This window comes from Argiope bruennichi, chromosome 2 (assembly GCF_947563725.1).
Source record: "Argiope bruennichi chromosome 2, qqArgBrue1.1, whole genome shotgun sequence".
In the NCBI taxonomy this organism is placed as follows: Eukaryota; Metazoa; Arthropoda; class Arachnida; order Araneae; family Araneidae; genus Argiope; species Argiope bruennichi.
In genome coordinates, this window is record NC_079152.1 from 111,450,778 (window position 1) to 111,470,783 (window position 20,006).

At 29.6% G+C, this 20,006-nt stretch overlaps 1 protein-coding gene across 1 annotated transcript in view; it reads right to left on the bottom strand.

Moving 5' to 3' along the window:
- Positions 1 to 20,006, bottom strand: part of LOC129989419 (sushi, von Willebrand factor type A, EGF and pentraxin domain-containing protein 1-like) — a 520,410-nt gene that overhangs the window by 224,095 nt on the left and 276,309 nt on the right. The gene's annotated exons all lie outside the window — the stretch shown is intronic.

Consider the following 20,006-nt stretch of genomic DNA (forward strand, 5'->3'; position numbering starts at 1 on the left):
TTATTTCTCCTCGCATTTTTCATGTTTGTAAGAATGTGATTTTTTAATAGATTTTTCATCCATTTATATTTTTATTTTTATTTATTTGAGTTCTGAAATTTTGTACAGTTATTGGTTGTTAATGAACTTAGAAAATTTTAATAATTTCAGAGCTCTTAATTCTTCTTATGCTTACCAATTAATATATTAATATTAATACATTAAGTTAATTTAAAATTGATATCACAGACGTAATATCAACTAGATATTAATTTTAGAAATCTTAATTTTTAACATTTTATAATATTTGCAATTATAAAATATATTAAAAATTAAAGTGCAAAGCACGACAAAAAATAAGCTTTTTTTATATTATTTATTATTTAAAAAGACAGAACACCACAAAAAAAATATTCCAGATGAATAACATACAAAAAATAAAACCCTATTAACAGAGAATGACAAGAACACTTTAAAATTTAATAGGTAGTAAATATTGCATTTTTAAACACAATTCAACGTTTCTTAAATTAATAAAAAATAGGAAATAATATACATTTTTTAAATCAAAAGCAAGCAATAATTATAAATGAATTAAAACACAATGTAATCATAAGCAACAAATTTTTGGATATTTATTGAAAGTTAAAATATTAATTTAAATGTGATTAAAGATTTCATTTACTTCGGAGGCTTCAATATGAATTTCAAGTTTTTACGATTTTCTTTAGACAGCCATTTTTTTTTGAAAAAAAATAATAATTATGCATGTATTAACAATGCCTGTATTCAAAACACTTGCATTCTGAAGTCACATGAGTATCTGCAGAAGTTTGATTTCGAGAATTATTTTTTTTCGCGAATCTGCAATCTCAACAAAACATTACGTGTATTAGTATCTCGAAAACATTTCAGTTATATTATTTTCTAAACAAAAGAATAAATAAAATAATAAACTGCGAAGCTTCTAAGTAAAAACAAACTGTATGTAAAACCTAACACTGTTTTTTAAAAGATCCTCTCAATTGATATCTTCATAAATCAAGCGATTAATTCATATATCGAGGTCAAATATGTAATAATTTACATCCATAGTTCATTTTTTATAGCATTGCAGAATTTAATCAGAAATTTACACAACTTTTAGATACAGCACTTAAAATTTAGAAATATTTAATGTAGAAAGAACTGATAGCAACAAATAACTTAACATTAAAATTGCTTTTAAAACATCTCATTTTGTACATTTCTGAATCATATGTTAAATTGTAGAAACGTGAGCGTCTAAAGAGATGAGGTTACAAAACACAATACAGCTCTTTGAGTTTTACGCTTTACATTCAAGCTCCATGAAATTCAAAGAACGAATGAAACCCTTTTTGAACAAAATATATGAAAAAGGTTATAAGGGAGGAGAAATTCCCCGTTGAATACCTGTTCATGAAACTTTCAAGACGCATATGTTCTATCACAGTACATAAGAATGGGTTTGCTGTCAGACAATATCTTTCTCTGCAAAGCCGGGCAAATATTTTCCCCCCAGAATTGAAAGGAGGTGTAAAAGTATCAAAATGTGCATTTGTATATTGTTGCAAAACCAAATTTCCGCTTACTTTAATAATAAAAAGTCTCGTGGTCTTTTTGATGGCAAAATGTAACAGTCTGGAAACATTTGGTAGAAAACATTATGCAAAAACAATAAATACTTTTATAATAAACTTAGATAAAGCAATAAATACTTTTGTAATAAACTTAGATAAAGCAATAAATACTTTTGTAATAAACTTAGATAAAGCAATAAATACTTTTGTAATAAACTTAGATAAAGCAATAAATACTTTTGTAATAAACTTAGATAAAGCAATAAATACTTTTGTAATAAACTTAGATAAAGCAATAAATACTTTTGTAATAAACTTAGATAAAGCAATAAATACTTTTGTAATAAACTTAGATAAAACAATAAATACTTTTGTAATAAACTTAGATAAAACAATAAATACTTTTGTCCTAAAAAGTGATTATTTTTTCAAGACATTAATTTCCGAAGATGATAGCGAGACGATACATTGTTGTTTATTTTTTTAAAAAAATGACTAATATTATTTTTTTTAATATCTTATTAAAATTAACTACTATTTATTAAATAAAAATCTTATTTTAGAAACAGAAATTATCTGTAAATAAAAACTTTTGTCTGTTGGAGCTGTGAAAATACTGCCGTACCAAAATGATAATAAAAAATAGCCTTTGTTTAAAGCATTTTTTTTTTTTTGCAATCAAGGCATTGGATTCATGGTTAGTTTCAAAGGGCGGATACTGAACTCTTCAACCGACCACATTTCGGATCCCAACTCCATTATCCATTCAGTTAACAATGGGAATTATATATTGATTATTTAAAATATCATCCATTAAACATGTCAATTCTGAATCAAATCTTTTAAAACCAATAGGAGTGGTGTCCTTGTAACTTTCTTGCATATTCTAAGATTAGTTCCATTCTCCAACTACCGCGCTTGAATGCATATATCTTGGATAAGATCGCAAATCGCTTGCATGACATTCAGCGAACTATGGTTACTAAAGATCTCTGGAGGGAATTTTACAGAATCAATCGTGCAAATATGTATTTTGAACAGTCTTTTGCCAACCGAATAAAACTAAAATTTAAGACATTTGTAGTTTCAAGATAACATCCCGAATTTAATTGAATTAAGTCATTCTATCCAAACAATCAACTCTTTTTCAGTTTGGGTACACAATTTGATAAGAATATATATTTAATCTATATTATTATGATAAGAATCTTATATATATCTTAATATATATATATATAAGAATATATATATTAAGATATCTATATAAGAATATATATAGATATAGAATCTATATCTATCGAAAATCTATATACTAAACCTATGCGCCAAATTTTTTCTACTCAACTCCTTGGGTTTTGCATTTGCAGACAGACTTATAAATGAATTTCGTTCAAAATTTGACAGTAATCTTTAAACTTGATCATTAGTCCATTTACTAAATTTCATCCATCTTGCTCAAAACATTTTTGAATTATCATGTTCACAAGCAGGCAGAGAAACAGACTTACTTAATGTCCAAAATGCATTTTTTAAAACCAGGGACGTTTGAAACGAAGAGTTTTGTCAAATTTTGAGTTTGAAGTTTTTGACAATCACAATATTTTCTCTATACTTTGTATAAAGAATAAAAATATAATGATTTATCGAAAGCTTCATTTTTCCGTGAAGCACACAAAATTGGTTTATTAACAGTTTTGCCTTCTTTTTGGCTTTTTCAAGAGTTATAAATTTTATTAAAATTGATCAAAATATATTATTCTAAATTCAATATAAAGTATTATTTATATAACACATAAGTACAAAATCATTTATATTACGATGATTTTTAATATATACGAATATTTATTTTTAATATATGCGAATTTTTCATATTAAGTTTTCATATCAAGATTTATATGAAGTCTTAATAATAACGATTTGCATAAAGTATCGAACAAACATTTTACAAGAAAATTCAAAACAGTCTGTAGTGACATAGAAATATTAACAAATTTCACATGAATTTGAACATTTTATGTTTTGATTTTTCAAATTAGTGCTGCTTTTTGAACAAGAAAATGTTGTTCAGGTTGACTTCTTGAATGACTTCAAACGTCAGCATAGGGAAGAATGTTTGCTACTAAAATTTACCATATCATAATTATGAAAAGGATTTTTTGGGGAAAATGAAGCGCAGAAAGTGAAACAAAAATGTTATTTAATTTTAAAATTTCAAGAAGCAAATAGTAGTTTTTAATAATCGATTGGAATTTCCCAAGTGAATTATATTAAAAAATATTAAAAATCTTCAGTTTGAAGTTTAAATATCAAGAAAGGAAAACCAATTTAATTTTCATGGACAAAAACTAACTCCAAATCGATCACCTCTGTCTTTCAGTGAATTATGAAGCAGCTCCTCATTTTATTAACATGTCAATTCAATCACTGAAATACAACAACAAAAAAATATTTTTTTTTCTTCGTCGATGTTTCAATAGATTAGTTATCCAAAATTACCTCTGCAAAAATTTGCAAGGAATAATTTCCGGTTTAATATAACCATTTAATATTCTTGAGAAAAATCTAGCACAGTTTCCACTTCTCGCTATAACTTTCATTCGCTGTAAAAATATATAATAAAAAAAAACTAATTTATCTTTATATTCTAGCCTTAAAGATGTTTAATCAGTAAAATATTTTAACGCTTTTGTTTAACTTCTTTCTTGTTTGTGAACACGAATTTTTTAACTGAATTTTTCAACCAATTCCCAGTAAACTAGAGTTTGGAAAATTTGAACAATGTTTGTTCACGATAGAAATTTATTATTTTAAGAACTTGATTATTACTTCTGCGACCATTTTAAAAAAGATTTTGAATTTTTTTTGAAAACCTGATAGTATATTGTAGAAAAATAATGATTGTCGAAATCCATTATAATTATAATAGATTTACAACGAAATGTAATAAAGAGTAAAAAAAATAATAAAAAAAACGAAGTAAGACAAAATATATCATAAAAAAAGATTCCTGAAGATTAAAAAAAAAATAAAAATACTAGCCATCTTCGTCGAGCAGCTGTTTATCCACTATGTAAACATTATAAATTTTATTTTCTCAGCTAATTTTGAGGATTTAATTTATTACAACAAAAATTTTAAATTATATTGCACCAAAATGTAAAGTATTTTGATTGGTTAGCTATGCTTGTAAAAGTATCAAAGCGTTTTAGCGAAAATGGTTCAATTGTTGAAGCTAGGGTCTCTTCTAAAGTTGCGTATCTCCATATTTGTCAAAAATAGAGGATAGTGTTAGAGATAGCCGGCCATTGGTGACGTATCTAGTGGTCATATTTTACCGCGTGATGACTCAAGAATGGGGATGTGAAACTTCCAGTACGAGGAACAGTTATGACTTCTAGGCTAGTTACATGGAGGCTGTGATGTCGAATTACCTCTACTTCTATGACGGAACATATTTTCTACGGGAGGGCTTATGCCGTTGATGGTCATCAGAACTCATTCTTAGTTCCATTGTCTGTGTTGACAGAATGACTGTCATTCAGAATGCTTAATCGGGAAGGAAATATCATCGATACATCAAAAATCATGAGCTTCCACTAAACTAAAAATTGGCGAAATCAAACCAATGGTTGATCGTGGGTGCAGGTTCTTTGATCTTTGACAATTATTTTAAATACATAGATTATAAATGAGATTAAAATTTCATTTCATTTATTGTATTTCTATCAGCAATTGAACTCATGAATTTTGGATGGTATATTATATATATGATCAATGCTTTCATAAATGTGTTCTTAAAAATTTAGACAACAATTTCACTTTTTTCCCTTTCAAAATTTTGTTGTAAGAGCTTTCGAAATTTGAATAAATAAAATAGTTTTGATACTTGGTTTTCAACGCATAAAAGTGATTTATTGCCTTATTTCGTATTTTGATAAAATAAAAAAAATGTAAGATATTTTTATTTAAACAGATTGAAAGAATGTAAGCTTCTAGATAAAACAATCTCTAAACTGTTTATTCCAACAAAAGCGTTTCTTTAGTGAAAAATGCGATGACCTTTCGATGTATGCCCTTTCGTGATTTTCTTGTCAGTTGCTATGAAGAAAATTTATTGCTCAAAGTATTCCTTGCAGAACAGCTGCGACCAGGCATTAATACTGGATGAGATACTTTGTACGAAAAGAAAAAGGCACCCATAACAGCGCATTCATATTTTGAATATTATTCTATTATGTAAAACATAATGAGCTTAGAATTTTTTTGAATTTGTAGAATAAACTTTATATTATATATTCTGATACGTGGTAAGACTATATCTTGTTTGAGATAATTTCCGTTGAATGGAGCAAGAAAAAATTTAATAATAGACTAAGACTTAAAAAAATATTTTGTAAAAAGAAAATTTCTGCACGCCATATGTTGATTCGAAAACGTTTTACAAGTATTGGATCGATAAACCTAAAAAACACTGAGAAAGTCACCACTAAGTATAAAAAAGATTTCAGCTCAAATTTCCCCCTTTACATACAGGATTAATTTTATAAATATTTCGGATTATTACAAAGTTCTAAATTTGGCATGGATTTTTTTTTCAGAAATTGGGTAATAATAATAAAGCGCTTATTTTTATATTCTAGTGTGAATTTTGATTGTCACATTCTTATGTTATGAATGAGATTACTATGGAAACAATCTCTTATTTTTAAAATTCACCTTGATTTGAAATCTCTGACCATATGTTGATCGTAATAATAATAAGGATGGAACTCCTCTGCATTTTGTGGACTTCCAGATTGATAAAAAGAAAACTTCGGGCACATGTTTTTGATAAGTCGAAAAAAAATTATTTTGGAATTTTTTCAAATAATTAAAAAGATCTCTAGATGAAATTAAAATAAAATTTATAAAAACTGATATTTATTTTATTTACTACTAGCCGCCTTTGGCGACCAGCCGGTTCGCCAATCTTAATGTTCGTTAAAATTTTAATAATTAAATATTTTATGCAATTCCTACTTTAATAGCTTCTTCATCAAAATATATTAAAACTTCAAATTTTGATTGTCATATAATTCATTCATAATATTATAAAGGCCTTCAGTCATAACATAATATGTATCTCTCTAATTTTCTGTTAGCTCCCATAGAATTTATACTTTAAATTAAAGTGGAAATGATTAAACTGTAATAAATATAATATTTTTTTTACTGAAACGAAGCATTTTTTTTTAAATATGAGTACTGAAAACAGAGTCGCTGAGTATTTAAACCTTATGGGCACTAAAGAATATTTTTCTTAATTTATATAATATCTCAAGAGTTTGTCAACAAAATTTTCTTAGATTCATTATGACCAGATCGATTCATTAACAATGCTTAAATTTATATGCATCAAACACTAAGAAAATAAAACGAATCGTTTAAAATAAACGGTTGAAAACAGGTTTTAAAAAAACTACTCAAAAAACGATGTACTTAAAGCTATAAGTATATGCAAAATATATATAACTAACATAAGTGCAATTTACTTACAAAAGCATGCAACTAACCCAAAAATAATTTAAATCATACATTGATAACGGTTGTCATGGCAACAATAAGAACAGAATGCGCATGCGTGAATTTTCTTCACCAGTTACGTAACGCAAATACGTGATTTTTTCTACGCCAGTTGGGGTAACGGTATGCGGATTAGAAATTTTTAATTTCCTTTATTCTGTTTTATTTTAATTCAAAAGTACTTCAGAATGAATCCGAAAGATCGATTCATTAACAATGTTTAATTTTAAATGCATCAAACATTAAGAAAATAAACAGAATCGATTGAAATAATCCGCCGAAAAATGTTAACCCTAGTCTCATTACTGTTGGGAGAAAAAAAAACTGAAGGCTTTCTCATTTGGTGGTGGGAAAAATGGAAGATATTTTTGGCGGAAAAGTTGGCGGTGGGGAAAATGGAAGATTTTTTTGGTGGGAAAGTTAGTTTTTAATTAATAATTAAAATTCTAATTAAAAATTCGAAAAAAGGAACCCCAGGTGCACATTCCCAACCTCCAAGGTATACATGTACCAAATTTGGTAGCTGTAGGTCAAACGGTGTGGCCTGTTGAGCGCCAACACACACACACACACACACACACACACACACACACACACACACACACACACACACACACACACACACACATTGAGCTTTATTATAAGTATAGATAAAGAAACAACTTCTGTTTCAGAAAATGAATTCAAAACTACATTACAATAAAAATACATTTATATTTTTTAAATTAATCGTTTGCGTTCTGATGGAACAAAACAATTCCTTTCATTTGAGTTGAAATATATATAAAAAAAAATCCCCTAAGCGACAAAGAAGGAAAAAAAAAATATTTTTTATCAAAATGTTTATATACGAAACAAGTGCGGAGCTGCAGCTAACAAGTGTACATCATATAACGAGAAAACAAATATTGTATTTCTATAGAGATAAATATTGTAAGAAACGGTTCAAAATCGAAGATAGCACAGAAATAAGTTCTTACACTGAAATTCTCTGCCAAAATATTTCACTGAAAAGGAAAACTGAGCAAAGAATTGTAAACTTTATTTTAATCGCCAAGAAAATAATGAGTGGATAACTGTTATGTATAAACATTAATAATATTTGCTTTTTTTCCGCATGAAATTTATTTTTATAATGTTAATCATAAAATCTAAAAAAAAAAAAAAACAGTCTGATAAAAATTATGTGGAAACGTTCACTTTTCAAGAAAACAATATCATTTATATGGCGATTTTAAATATCAAAGATGATGACGCCCAAAAATCATCTGTTGGTTTTTCAACAGCTGATATACATTATTTTTTTCGAAACAAAAATGCGCTTAAGGTCCATTAGAAATAAAATAGATAAGGACATAAAAAAAAATTAGAATTTTCAAAATGCTGATACCAAAGAGATTTGATTATATATATGTTCTCCGTGAGTTTTTCTTTATGTTCAACAATTTATTTCGTACTGCATAAACTAATACGAAAAATTCATAAAATCTTTCCACATAATCTACAAACGTTATTTAAATTACATAACTCCAAATTCGTATTTCGAATAACACGCATTATTGAAGCCTAAACTATCACAGATGAATTTTCTTGTATGTTCATAATTCAGTTTGGGCATTTACAAAGAAAGAAAGAAAGAAAGGAAAAAAAAAACAAAACAAAAAAACACGGTTTTTGCATTTTAGCATCCAAAAATACATAATCTTATTTATATCACATAACTCTTGCGTCTTGACTGACTTATCTGGCAATATCCGAAGCGAGTGGAGCCATTTTCTGGGAGCATCTATCAACATTTGAGCGCCGCTGCTTCAAATGTCAAAAAAATCGAATTTTCTCAAAAAGTTCTTCTACTCACTCACTTCTCAGAAGAACATCTCTTCAGTTATTTGTTTTTACCGTCTCCATTCGCTCTGCGGTGGACATAAAAACTTACGACACCATGCTTTATGAGCCAAGACAGGGATACATTTTGCGAATATATTTCCCTCTATGATTTTACGTTTTTGTGAAATTTTATCTACATTCAAAGGGAACAACAAAATTCAATAGTCTTGAGAAAGAAAAATAGCTGGAAAAGCATTAATCTTCTATAATGTTTGAAAACCTACAGCATACATTTAGTATGGATCATAAATAATATGATCTGTTATAGTTTGAACTGCATAATCTCATTGGAAACTATTCTATATTTTTGTCAAATAAAATGATAAAACATTGAAGTAAAAAAACAATATGAGATGTATTTGACAATGATTTGTAGACCAAACAGTATTTAATGCAAATATTATTTTAGACTTCTTTGGCATGAGCCTTAATTACCATTAAGTGAATAACATATAGAGATGTTGTTATAAGCGAAGCAGATTAATGAATGCTATTGAAATTATATATAGGTAGTTATTACAAAGAAAATTTAATGATCTGATGATTTATCAACATTACGCAGTTTTAAAATGCGCGAAAATTATAGATAACATAGATGATCTTAGGCAGACTTTTAATTTGAGGTTAGCAGAGTTATATCCACATATCTACCGCGAGTTCGCAAATTGTACAGACTAAGTCTATGGCAAAGGATACCGACGTGCTCTGATTGGTTTAAGCCTTGGCATCTTTTTGGCAATGTTTTGCACTCATAATAGTGTAGTTTTCGCTTATTTGGCTCAAACCTTGCACCTTTCATTAGTTTTATGGAAGATACGAGTGAATATCAACACGATCTAATTTTTATTAATATAATTGTTTTCTGTAAATATTACTAGTCATACTACTACTAATAATTATTAATAATAATAAATATTACTAATAATACTAGTAATACAAGTAACTAATTTTGTTTATGCACAAAAGTATAAAAACTATATGAAAGTAATTACTCAACATATGATGCAGCAATTAAATAATTCTTATTTTTCTATTATTTTCGGGCCTTTATTAGATAATTTATGCAGTCATTGAAACTTGTTGCTGAACGTTTGTTACTTTCCAAATCAACTACATATGTGGAGATGATTACTTAATGGTCCAAACTTGTAAATATGTTTAAAAATATTTTTAATAAATTGTAATTTTTATATTTCCTGAATTTAGGTTTCAAGATATGATATTTTCTGCTGTATATGTGTTCCAGATTAATATTATATGTAAACCGTCAAAAATAGGGGGGGATAAATTCACAAATTTTATTTATTTTCATAAAAATATATTTCGGTATGGCATTTTTTTGGCAAAACATTGCCAAAAAGAGGCCAAGGCTTAAACCAATCAGAGCACGTCGGTATCCTTTGCCATAGACTTAGTCTGTACAATTTGCGAATTCGCTTATGTACCTGTCATCGCACACCTTTATAATTCATGTCAAATATAATTAGAGCTTTTCAATATTTCCTTGAAATATCTCATATATTTAAATAACGCTCCATATTTTTTTAAAAGTAAAACTATTTAAGATATTACAAATATTTTATAAGAGTAAAGCAAACAACCTTCCGAGTCTTTGACTGACTAGAAAATAGTTTACATTTTTAAAAAAATAACATTTTTATAATATCAAATATAGTCTTTTTAACAGAGCGTGTATCATTAATGAATTTTACATCAGAATTAGAACTTTTAATAAAAAATGCCAGGTTCACTAAAATCAAAGATAAATATTTTTTAAAGAACATATCATTCATGAATTTTACATCTGAATTATAACACTTTAAATAGAAAATTCCAGGTTCACAATTCGTAAATTTATAAATACAGCAATGTGGGCTTTTGCCAGTGCTGTCGGCTATATGAAGCTAGCAAATATTTCATACCGTACAAGTGTTGCAATCAGCGAACAATCCTACTAAATGATGAAAAAACATTATAATTATTCTGAATGTTCATTGCATAACTCGCTTTTTTCTAAAAAAATTTTCTGTTTCAAATGACAAGCGGCCCAATAGAATCGAGACAAAAGGTAATCGATGTCTTGGGAGCTAATTCTTAGAATAGTAAAGACAGAATTCTAATGTGTTCATTTGATTTTTAAATTCTTTCGGAAAGAAAGGGAAAATAAATAATAAAATTTGTCCTCTATGTGCTAATAGAGGCATAATTTTCAGTATTTTATTGATTTTCCCTTCATATGATTTTTATGATTCGCTTGAAATTTTCCGATGAAATTGCTTGAGAAAACAATAATACAATTTAATAATTTTTTCACAATATACTATATTATTTCATTTCCAGGCACTAGTTATTAACTAATAAGTAATTAATGGGGAGCAAAGGATATTATTTGCTTACCAAACAAAGTCGCATGGTAGAGCCTGAATTGTCCTGATTAATTGGTAGCAGAACAGATCCGGATGGTTTGATAATTGTTGAAAAAATGTTAAAAGAGTAAATAAAGTGTGCTTATAACTTTTTGATCTAAAGACTTTAAAAACAATGTTTAAATTTTGAATACTTATTGTATTTAAATATATCAATTCTGAAGCAGTTTAGTTTAATCTGTTATTTCAACTGTGTTGCTGTATTTCACTCATTTTTTCTACGTGGATTTTGGAAACAGAATTCTTTTTATATCAAATCGAATCAGAAAATTGGCGATCCAGATAAATAGAGTTGTATCTTGGTGTATTTATACCACATTCTAAATACAAATATAACGAAAATACTAATATTTTTCCCCCAAAATATAAATAGAGTTGTTCCTTGGTACTTTTATATTACATTCTAAAGAGGAATATAACGAAAATACTAATATTTTATCCCAAGATATTTGCATTTGATATTTCAATGACTGGGTCTACTAGAAAAAGATGTTGCACATCCGTTACTAAAGTGTGATAAGAGATAAAGAATTTAAATGATATTCAATTCTTTAAATTTGTTCATGAAATCATCTTAGAAATGATTTTATGAGGAATATGATTGATTTGATGATTTAATACCCGATTGCGGAATGACCGATTTAATTCTCTGTCCGTGTTTGGGTCTAGAACCTGAAGCCAAGATTGTAATCTTACAGAATCCTTGAAAGACGTTATTTTTATAATTCTAAAACTCACAGTGTTGATACTTGCTGAAACACTTATTTTTACGAGAATAATCTATTCGCGCCTTTAATCTTTGATTAAAAACAACTTATATAGGAATTTGATCCCTAAAAGAAAGATCACCAATCCAGAAAGACAATCGCCATCGTTCAAGCCAGTTTAAAACGCCGCCCTCACTCAAAATATTTCTTTGTTACTATCCTTCAACGGGAGACACTCCAACAGTTTATTCTCTCTAAACCTTCAACTTTAAACTTTAAAAAGGAAAGTATTTCAGTTCGTAAGCCAATCTTTGCAGAGCTGAATTCAGCTGTGAAAGTCCATAAGGGGGATTCATGACCGCAGGAGCTGGTACTTTGGGCCGATCTTTTCTTTCCGGATAATCCGTAACCGAGAACAATAAAACCCGGGTACAAAGCGACCGCTATCACGTGATCCCTCCACCAATCCGACGCAGCAGGCGATTTTCGATTGTGTTGGGGAGGACACAAGATAGGAAGAGGTTCAAAGCTCGCTTTTAATTGCGACGCCTTTTCTTGGGAGAGTTATTCATTCCAGTCCAGCGAGTTGGGACGAGGTCTTAAGAGTCTGCAAAATCTGTCGAGTTCTAGGTGGGGAACTGGTGGATAAGTTTTATGAAAGTAGACGAAAGGGTTCTTTATATCTGCTAGCTCAGGATTGTTATGTTATTGCTTTAAACAAGGTGATGTAGTTGCTAATAAAATAATTTTAAAGCATTCTGAAATCTGAAAGAACTTCTACGCACTGTCTCGTTGCTTCCTTCAAAACTTTTGAATAAGACATGGAAAGTGCAGAATGATAAGGCAGGCAGGAAATTCGTGACAGTTTGAATTTCATCCTTTTAAATTATGAATGTAATCATTCATCTAGCCGTTGGAGACTACTAATCCTTACTTTTCATTCCACGAGATTTAGGTGAAATTAGATAAAAGTGCCATTTTGGAATTATCCTTCCAAATTAGGATTAGATGTCATGAACGTGATTTCAGCTAGTGATTACTCCCCAAACATTCAAAATTCCATACTGACTGCCCTATTAGCACACGACATTGTACGATATCTCCTCGATATTGTTCGATATTCTGAGTGCCGGAAAAAAGAGTGAAGATATAATAACATTATTGGTCGATATTTTGTTCTAATAGTGTTGATGCTTATCCTTGACGGATTTATTAGGTGTTAGATATGTACACACTGTGAATCTGATCTGCTGACTGGTTTCGAACTTACGATTCATCGATTTCGGAGCTGATATTTTGCCACGATGCCAACTGTGATTGTCGTCCTGCCCGTGTTCAAAGTTAAATTTAATACACTGAATGGGTTCAATTCATGCTCATATGATATACAGTGCAACGACAGATAAATTTTAGAATCTTTTTCTTTGTCATGAGGATTAAATGGTTATGATATTATATTAAGAACGAAATTGGACATTAGATGAGATACAAAATGATGTTTCCATACAACTATGACGTTAGATAAATGAAAACAAAGACGATAAAAACATTTTAGCCTAGAATTTCTTTCAAATATAAGCTTACACTGGCAAATTTGGGGAACAACGCAGTAAGATTTGTTGGACTTGCACCTGCGCCTTAACGACCAGAGGACAATGGAGATATTAATTCGCAGGCTCTTGACTTAAAGGAGTCATCGGATTAACACATTAATATGTGCAAATCATTTTTTAAATGAAATAGCTTGAAAGGGCAATAAAAAAATGCCACAGCACAATTAATATTTATTAAACCACTAATAACGAACGCAGGTGGAAAATTATCTTTTTTCCCTCGCTATGCCACTAATTTCCACATGGGATAAGTTTCATACAAACAATCATTTTGCCTTTTCAGCACTAAACTATGTCCCTATCCTTAGAAAAACATATTACGAATGTTGAATAGTCAGGATTCGTGCATCATTTGAAGCAACCGGAGTATTTATCCCAAGACTTAGGATAAAATATCATTTATATGACATTGAATTGATTCATTTCAATTAGTATTTCTCAAATTATTCATTTACGAATTTGCTTAAGTAATTTGTGTTTTCCCATATTTTTATCTCACAGCATTGGATTTAATTTTTTTCCATGACATTCATTATTATAATACAGATTTCAGTAATTATTCTTATTCAAAATCTAGCTAACAAAAACAGGCTTATAAATAAAAATTTGTTTATGAACTAGTAAGAAAAATAGTAAGAAATGCGAGTCCCATATTGTTATTTATGAAATTATAATCACTTAAATAAAAAAGATAAATTGTCAATGTTAAACTCCAAACTATTAGCTTTCCTCATATCATGAATATGATATTCAAATTTAATAAATATTGACTCTTGAATCTCCATATTGAGGATATTTTTTTCGAACATCTTTTGTAATAAAAAATAATACTAGAAAGTAATTTGAATTATATTTTTTTCTCTTCAAACTTAAGAAAAAAAATGACTTTTATTTAAGAATGTGAAAGGGATGATAATGACTGAAAACTCTATTATTGAAAGAAAGAAAGAAAGAAAGAAAAAAAAAACAATTACTAATTAGAGCATCATTAACAATGGCATTATTTTTCACATTTCATCCTTGTTTGAGATACATTTTGAGATATCTGAATGTCAAATGCGATTACTTTAGTAAAAAACAGCCACACATTCACTGATTTAAAACAATAATGGAAAGAAGTAACTCTGCAGAATTTTAATTCCATTATTCTTTAATCCATTTTAGTACAGAGCACCAGAGATAAAACAATTGTCTTCCGAATTTCATTTTCTAATTAATGACGCGATCAGCAGACGTAAATGCTTTATTTAGAAAGAAACAAAAGCAATGCCCATTAAAGAAATTATCTTGGCCATAAACGCACAAGGCGTTATCCAAAAAGCATAAAACAACAGCACAGTGTGCTGTGCAGATAACCGGCAGCTATAAAAATCAATCTGCTTCTTAGCGAAAACACCCGGCGTTGTTGTTTCTTTGTTCTTAAAAGTAAATAAAAGCCTCATTTGCCTGAAAAAATATTTCGATGGATAAATGCAATCTGCTGCAAGCAAAATCGATGCACTTATTTTTAGCAATATTGTTCCAGACGTCACAGTTTTCAACTTGTCACTTAATCAATAGAAAAGAAAAAAAAATGTTTTGAACAAAGTAAATGACATTAAAAAGTTATTATTATTTTTTAATAATGACGTTCTTTTCAATCTTTCTTGTTTCTTAATCTTGAAAGGTCAGGCAAACTAATTAATTATTTTAATGTATTTTTCAAGAAGGACCAGAGCAGCATCAAAAAGAAACAAAATTATGAGTTTTTAATAGAGACTGCTCTTTTAATTAAAAAAAAGGCAACATGCATTTAAGGATATAGAATTTTAAAACATTATATCTAGTTGCAAACATTCTATGAATGATTTACTTTTCATACTTTTTGAGTGCAAAGTAAATACACTGTAATTTTATTACTTTTTGACATATGTAGTACACGAAAAATATATATTGTTATTAGCAAAAATATTCGATCCGAAATTCATAAATATCTATTCCTTCCTTCTCCCAACCACCAAAAAACAATTTTTATAACTATGTCTATTTGCGAATGATAATTTAAATGCACAGTAAATTAAATGAATGAAATTCAGAATGAGACACATCAGAAATTGTATATATGGGGGAAGTTCTTGAGCGAAATTCTCTATGAGGAGGAAGTTTGTACATTTTTGAGAATGTTAATATAATAACCTACAAAAGCAAACATTTAGATAAGTGATCGGAACTTAATACTTAACTAATTAAAAAGTAAATTTTTGAGAAAAACAGCTTTAAATATAACTCAAGTTTTCATTGATATTATTGTTTATAATTTGAAAATTTAAAGCTTATTTTTAAAAAATTCATTTCATAAATATAGCATAAAAACATTTTTAACTATTAATAAATAATATTAATAACTGTAATAATCATTAAAGGTATAAACAAAAATTTGCAATAAATGTTGAAAATAAAGCAAATTTGCTATTAAATTTATACCAGTAGTTTTATTCATCAAATTCTAAAATTTAAACTAAATAATCTACTATATTTTCAGAAAAAAAAATCTAACACCAAATACATTGCTGCAAGATTTCACATTACGAAGTAGGTTTTTTTAAAGCGAAAATGAAACAAATTTTCAAGAGTGAGCATAGTTGCTATTAAAATCTGCTCATTTAAGCTATTTAAACGCTTCAGCAGTTGAGGGAATTCAATAATATTGAGGGAATATCAATAAGTAACGCATATCATCTTGGACACTTTAATAAAAAATGTAATAAATGGCAATAGAAACAGAAATGGAAATATCGCCAATTGATTGTTTTTTTTTTTTTTTTTTTTTTTGGCGTAATTGCCATTCATGTCAAGGCATTTGCCTAAGTATTGGATCATTTTGAAAATCCCGATCTCATAGAACGTCACCGGCTATGAGCAGAGCCGCAAATTCGTTGCCAAACTCCCCACCTTTAAAGAACCATTCATGGGCCCAAACGGATGAAAACACGAAGGTGCTAGATTCCAATTGCTTCCAGACAAGTCCCAACGAGGGATGAATTTTTCTTCGTTGATGGAAAGCTGTAAAGATTGAGTTTGGAAATTTTTGAGCATCCGCCACATCACTCGGACATGTAATCCTCCAGTTTTCTTCTATTTGGACCCAAGAAAATATCCAATGAAGGGTTCGAAGCTTAAATCTGACAATTACATCAAATGGGCCTTGCGACAGTATTTCTATTCGCGACCAACGCCAGTAAGGATTTTTCAAACTGACCCAGCGCTTGGGAAAATGCCTCAATATTAATGGCATTTATGACGAAAAATAACAATTTGGCAATAGTTTCATTTCGTTTCATACTGTCAATCATTGCATTTTTTTCTATTATTATGTTCAACATGAAGTATGTTATTTATTGATACTGTTACGAAATTTCCGGGGTTCGTTTGGATAGTGGGGGTTATATGGTGCGAAGAACGCTCAATCACCAGGCGGCAGTAGAAAATAAAACAACGGCGTTTATTTACACGAAGACACATAGGACAGTACAAAGATTACGACTATATACAGTACAGAAGACGATTATCTTCAGCCGAGACGTGCAGCATACAACAGCATACGAAAACAGCAGCATACAACAGATTCTACTGCAGACAGTAGCAAACAGCTTAGTTCAGCACTAGCTTCACTCCGTCGCTGCTCCGCTTAGCTCTGGAAGGCCAGTTCCTTACTGTCGGTTCCGACTACTCTGCGACTCCACTGGTTCGCAACTACGACTCCGATCTGGTTCACCACGACGACTACTCTTTCGCTTCCGATTACTCTTCGACTCCACTGTTTCGCACCTCAATTCACCGTCGGTTCACAACTACTCTCTTCTGTCGCTTCCGACTACCACTCTTCGACTACTGGTTCACCACTCCCCGGCAGCTGCGGGTGCTTCCTTTTATAGGTCTCAGGAGGCGGGGCTAGAAGCCTCTCAACCAATCAGGAACGTTCGAGGCGTAACTCCGTTCCTACTGGACGAATCGGGAAAATTCTCGATGTTTCGAGAATAATCTATTTTGGCGCCAAAGTCACCAAATTCGTCTCCAAGTCGTCCAAAAAAAGGCTAATTTGTCAATGTAAAAAGAACATAATTGAAATAAATATTCAAATAATTTACAGACGATATTTTCTTCTTAAATGACTAAACATTTTATACACGGTTTCTTTTTCCTATTTTTTTCTTTCGATTATTTAATTTAGCAAATAAGAAAGTACATTCTAAAGAATAGGATAGTTGAAAATTAATAGAGTAATAATTAAAATAGAGACTTTTGATTAATTAAAGTCTCTATTTTACTATTTCTCTAAAGTTTAAAAGATTTATCGAATCGCTTAGAGATTTACAATAAGTCACCTAACCAATACTATGCGACAGTATAGTTATCTTTCAAAATCAGCCAAGCATATGGCTCATTCGGGATGCACATTTTTTAAGTGAAGTGTGTAATCAACACGATGTTTCAGACCCAAGGGGGAGACTGGATTCGTGGGACCTATTGTTTGGCCACCAACAATGGAAATCTCTCCAGAAATCAACCTCTATGTCCTTCTTACGGGGTCATCTTAAATCCCCTTTTATACGATACTTATGAACACAATGAAGCATTTAATAACGCTGATCGTCTTTGTTGCGGCAAACAATAAAAGCATATAGAGTAAATTTGAGTGCCCGAAGAAATTGTTTTTAAATGGTTGTAGATAGGGATTGCAATACCGGTATACCGAATACCGGTATTTTGAGCCATTTGTACAGTTTTGTAATACCGGTATTCACAAGTTTAAATACCGGTTTTTCGGTATTTACTAGAAATTTTTAAAATGGTCTCCACTATATGCTCAGAGATCGCGAACACAGCAAAATAGTGTACGTTTTTGTTTTTATGTCTCCCTAACGGGCGAAATTAATTAGCTAATTAATGGCTTAATTAATTGCTTAAATCTAAATTAGCGAAACATGGATTATCCCTGAAAGAAAATATTGTATCCATAACGACTGATGGAGCAAAAATTATGAAAAAAGTTGGAAAGTTGATTGGTGCAAATAGAAGATTATGATGTCACTACTGTCAATAGTGAAAAGGAATTGTCTCTTGAACAAAAATTAGAATTAGCGATAAATAAAAATTAAAAAAAATTTGAACGAACCAAAATACAATACAGAAATCAGCTATATCCAAAACCATCCGACGATAAATCGATTTATTTGAAGATGAGGGATTTAGAGGTAAATACTTGAAAAAAATATATCGCACATTGCTAACAGTATCACCAGCTAGCGTAGATACCGAAAGAGCGTTTTCGACAGCTGGTCATTTTTACACAAAATTACTTTTCAGGCTTAATGACAGTACAATGGATGCATTCTGTTTTTTTAAGATAACATTTCAAAAATTTGTAATAGTACCACAGACTGAATAGTAATATTTACACTTTTTTTTTGTGATTTAAATAAATAAGATGTTCCTTTACTTTTTTATGATTATATACTGTTATAATTTATAAGTTACAAATTATTTTTTGTGATATTTACACTCTCTAACAAAACTGGCAAATAAAACAAAGAAACACCTGTGTTTTCTTTCTTTTTCTAAAATTTCTAATACCGGTATTAAAACCGGTATCAAGATTTTAAAAATACCGAATACCGGTATTGAAATTTTGGTCCGGTATTGCAATCCCTAGTTGTAGAATGTGCAGTGACGTCCACTGCCATCGCTTTCAGCATTTAATATCAATCAAATAATGATTTTTATCATTATTTTTGAACTTTTTGTTTAAGAGCATGGTGCTGAAACCTGTGTGTGCGTTTAAAGATTCTCACTCTGCAAACTTGGCTTGCGACTTTATTTCTATAGCAATATTTGTTCCTCTTGATGCCTACTGACAGCCCACTAAGTTTATTGTTCCATCAACAGATTGCCTGTATACAATCTATGCTGTCTATTTCTAACCTATTTTCTTTCTTTTTTTTTTTTTTGCTTTTTTCAAAGTTTAAACTGCCTATCTTTGGTAAATTTAATAATTTACTAATTATATTTCAATGACACCATTACTGTGGAACATTATGTAGACTCTTCTACTTGAAGACCTAAACATTTAAATCTCCGTTCTTTTTTTTTTCTTTTTTTTTTTTCATGCCTGCTCCTTTATTTTTTTTTTTTTTTTGTTCCAGCTTATTTATTTTCTTTGGCTGTTTTTAACTTCTTTTGCTTATAGTACAA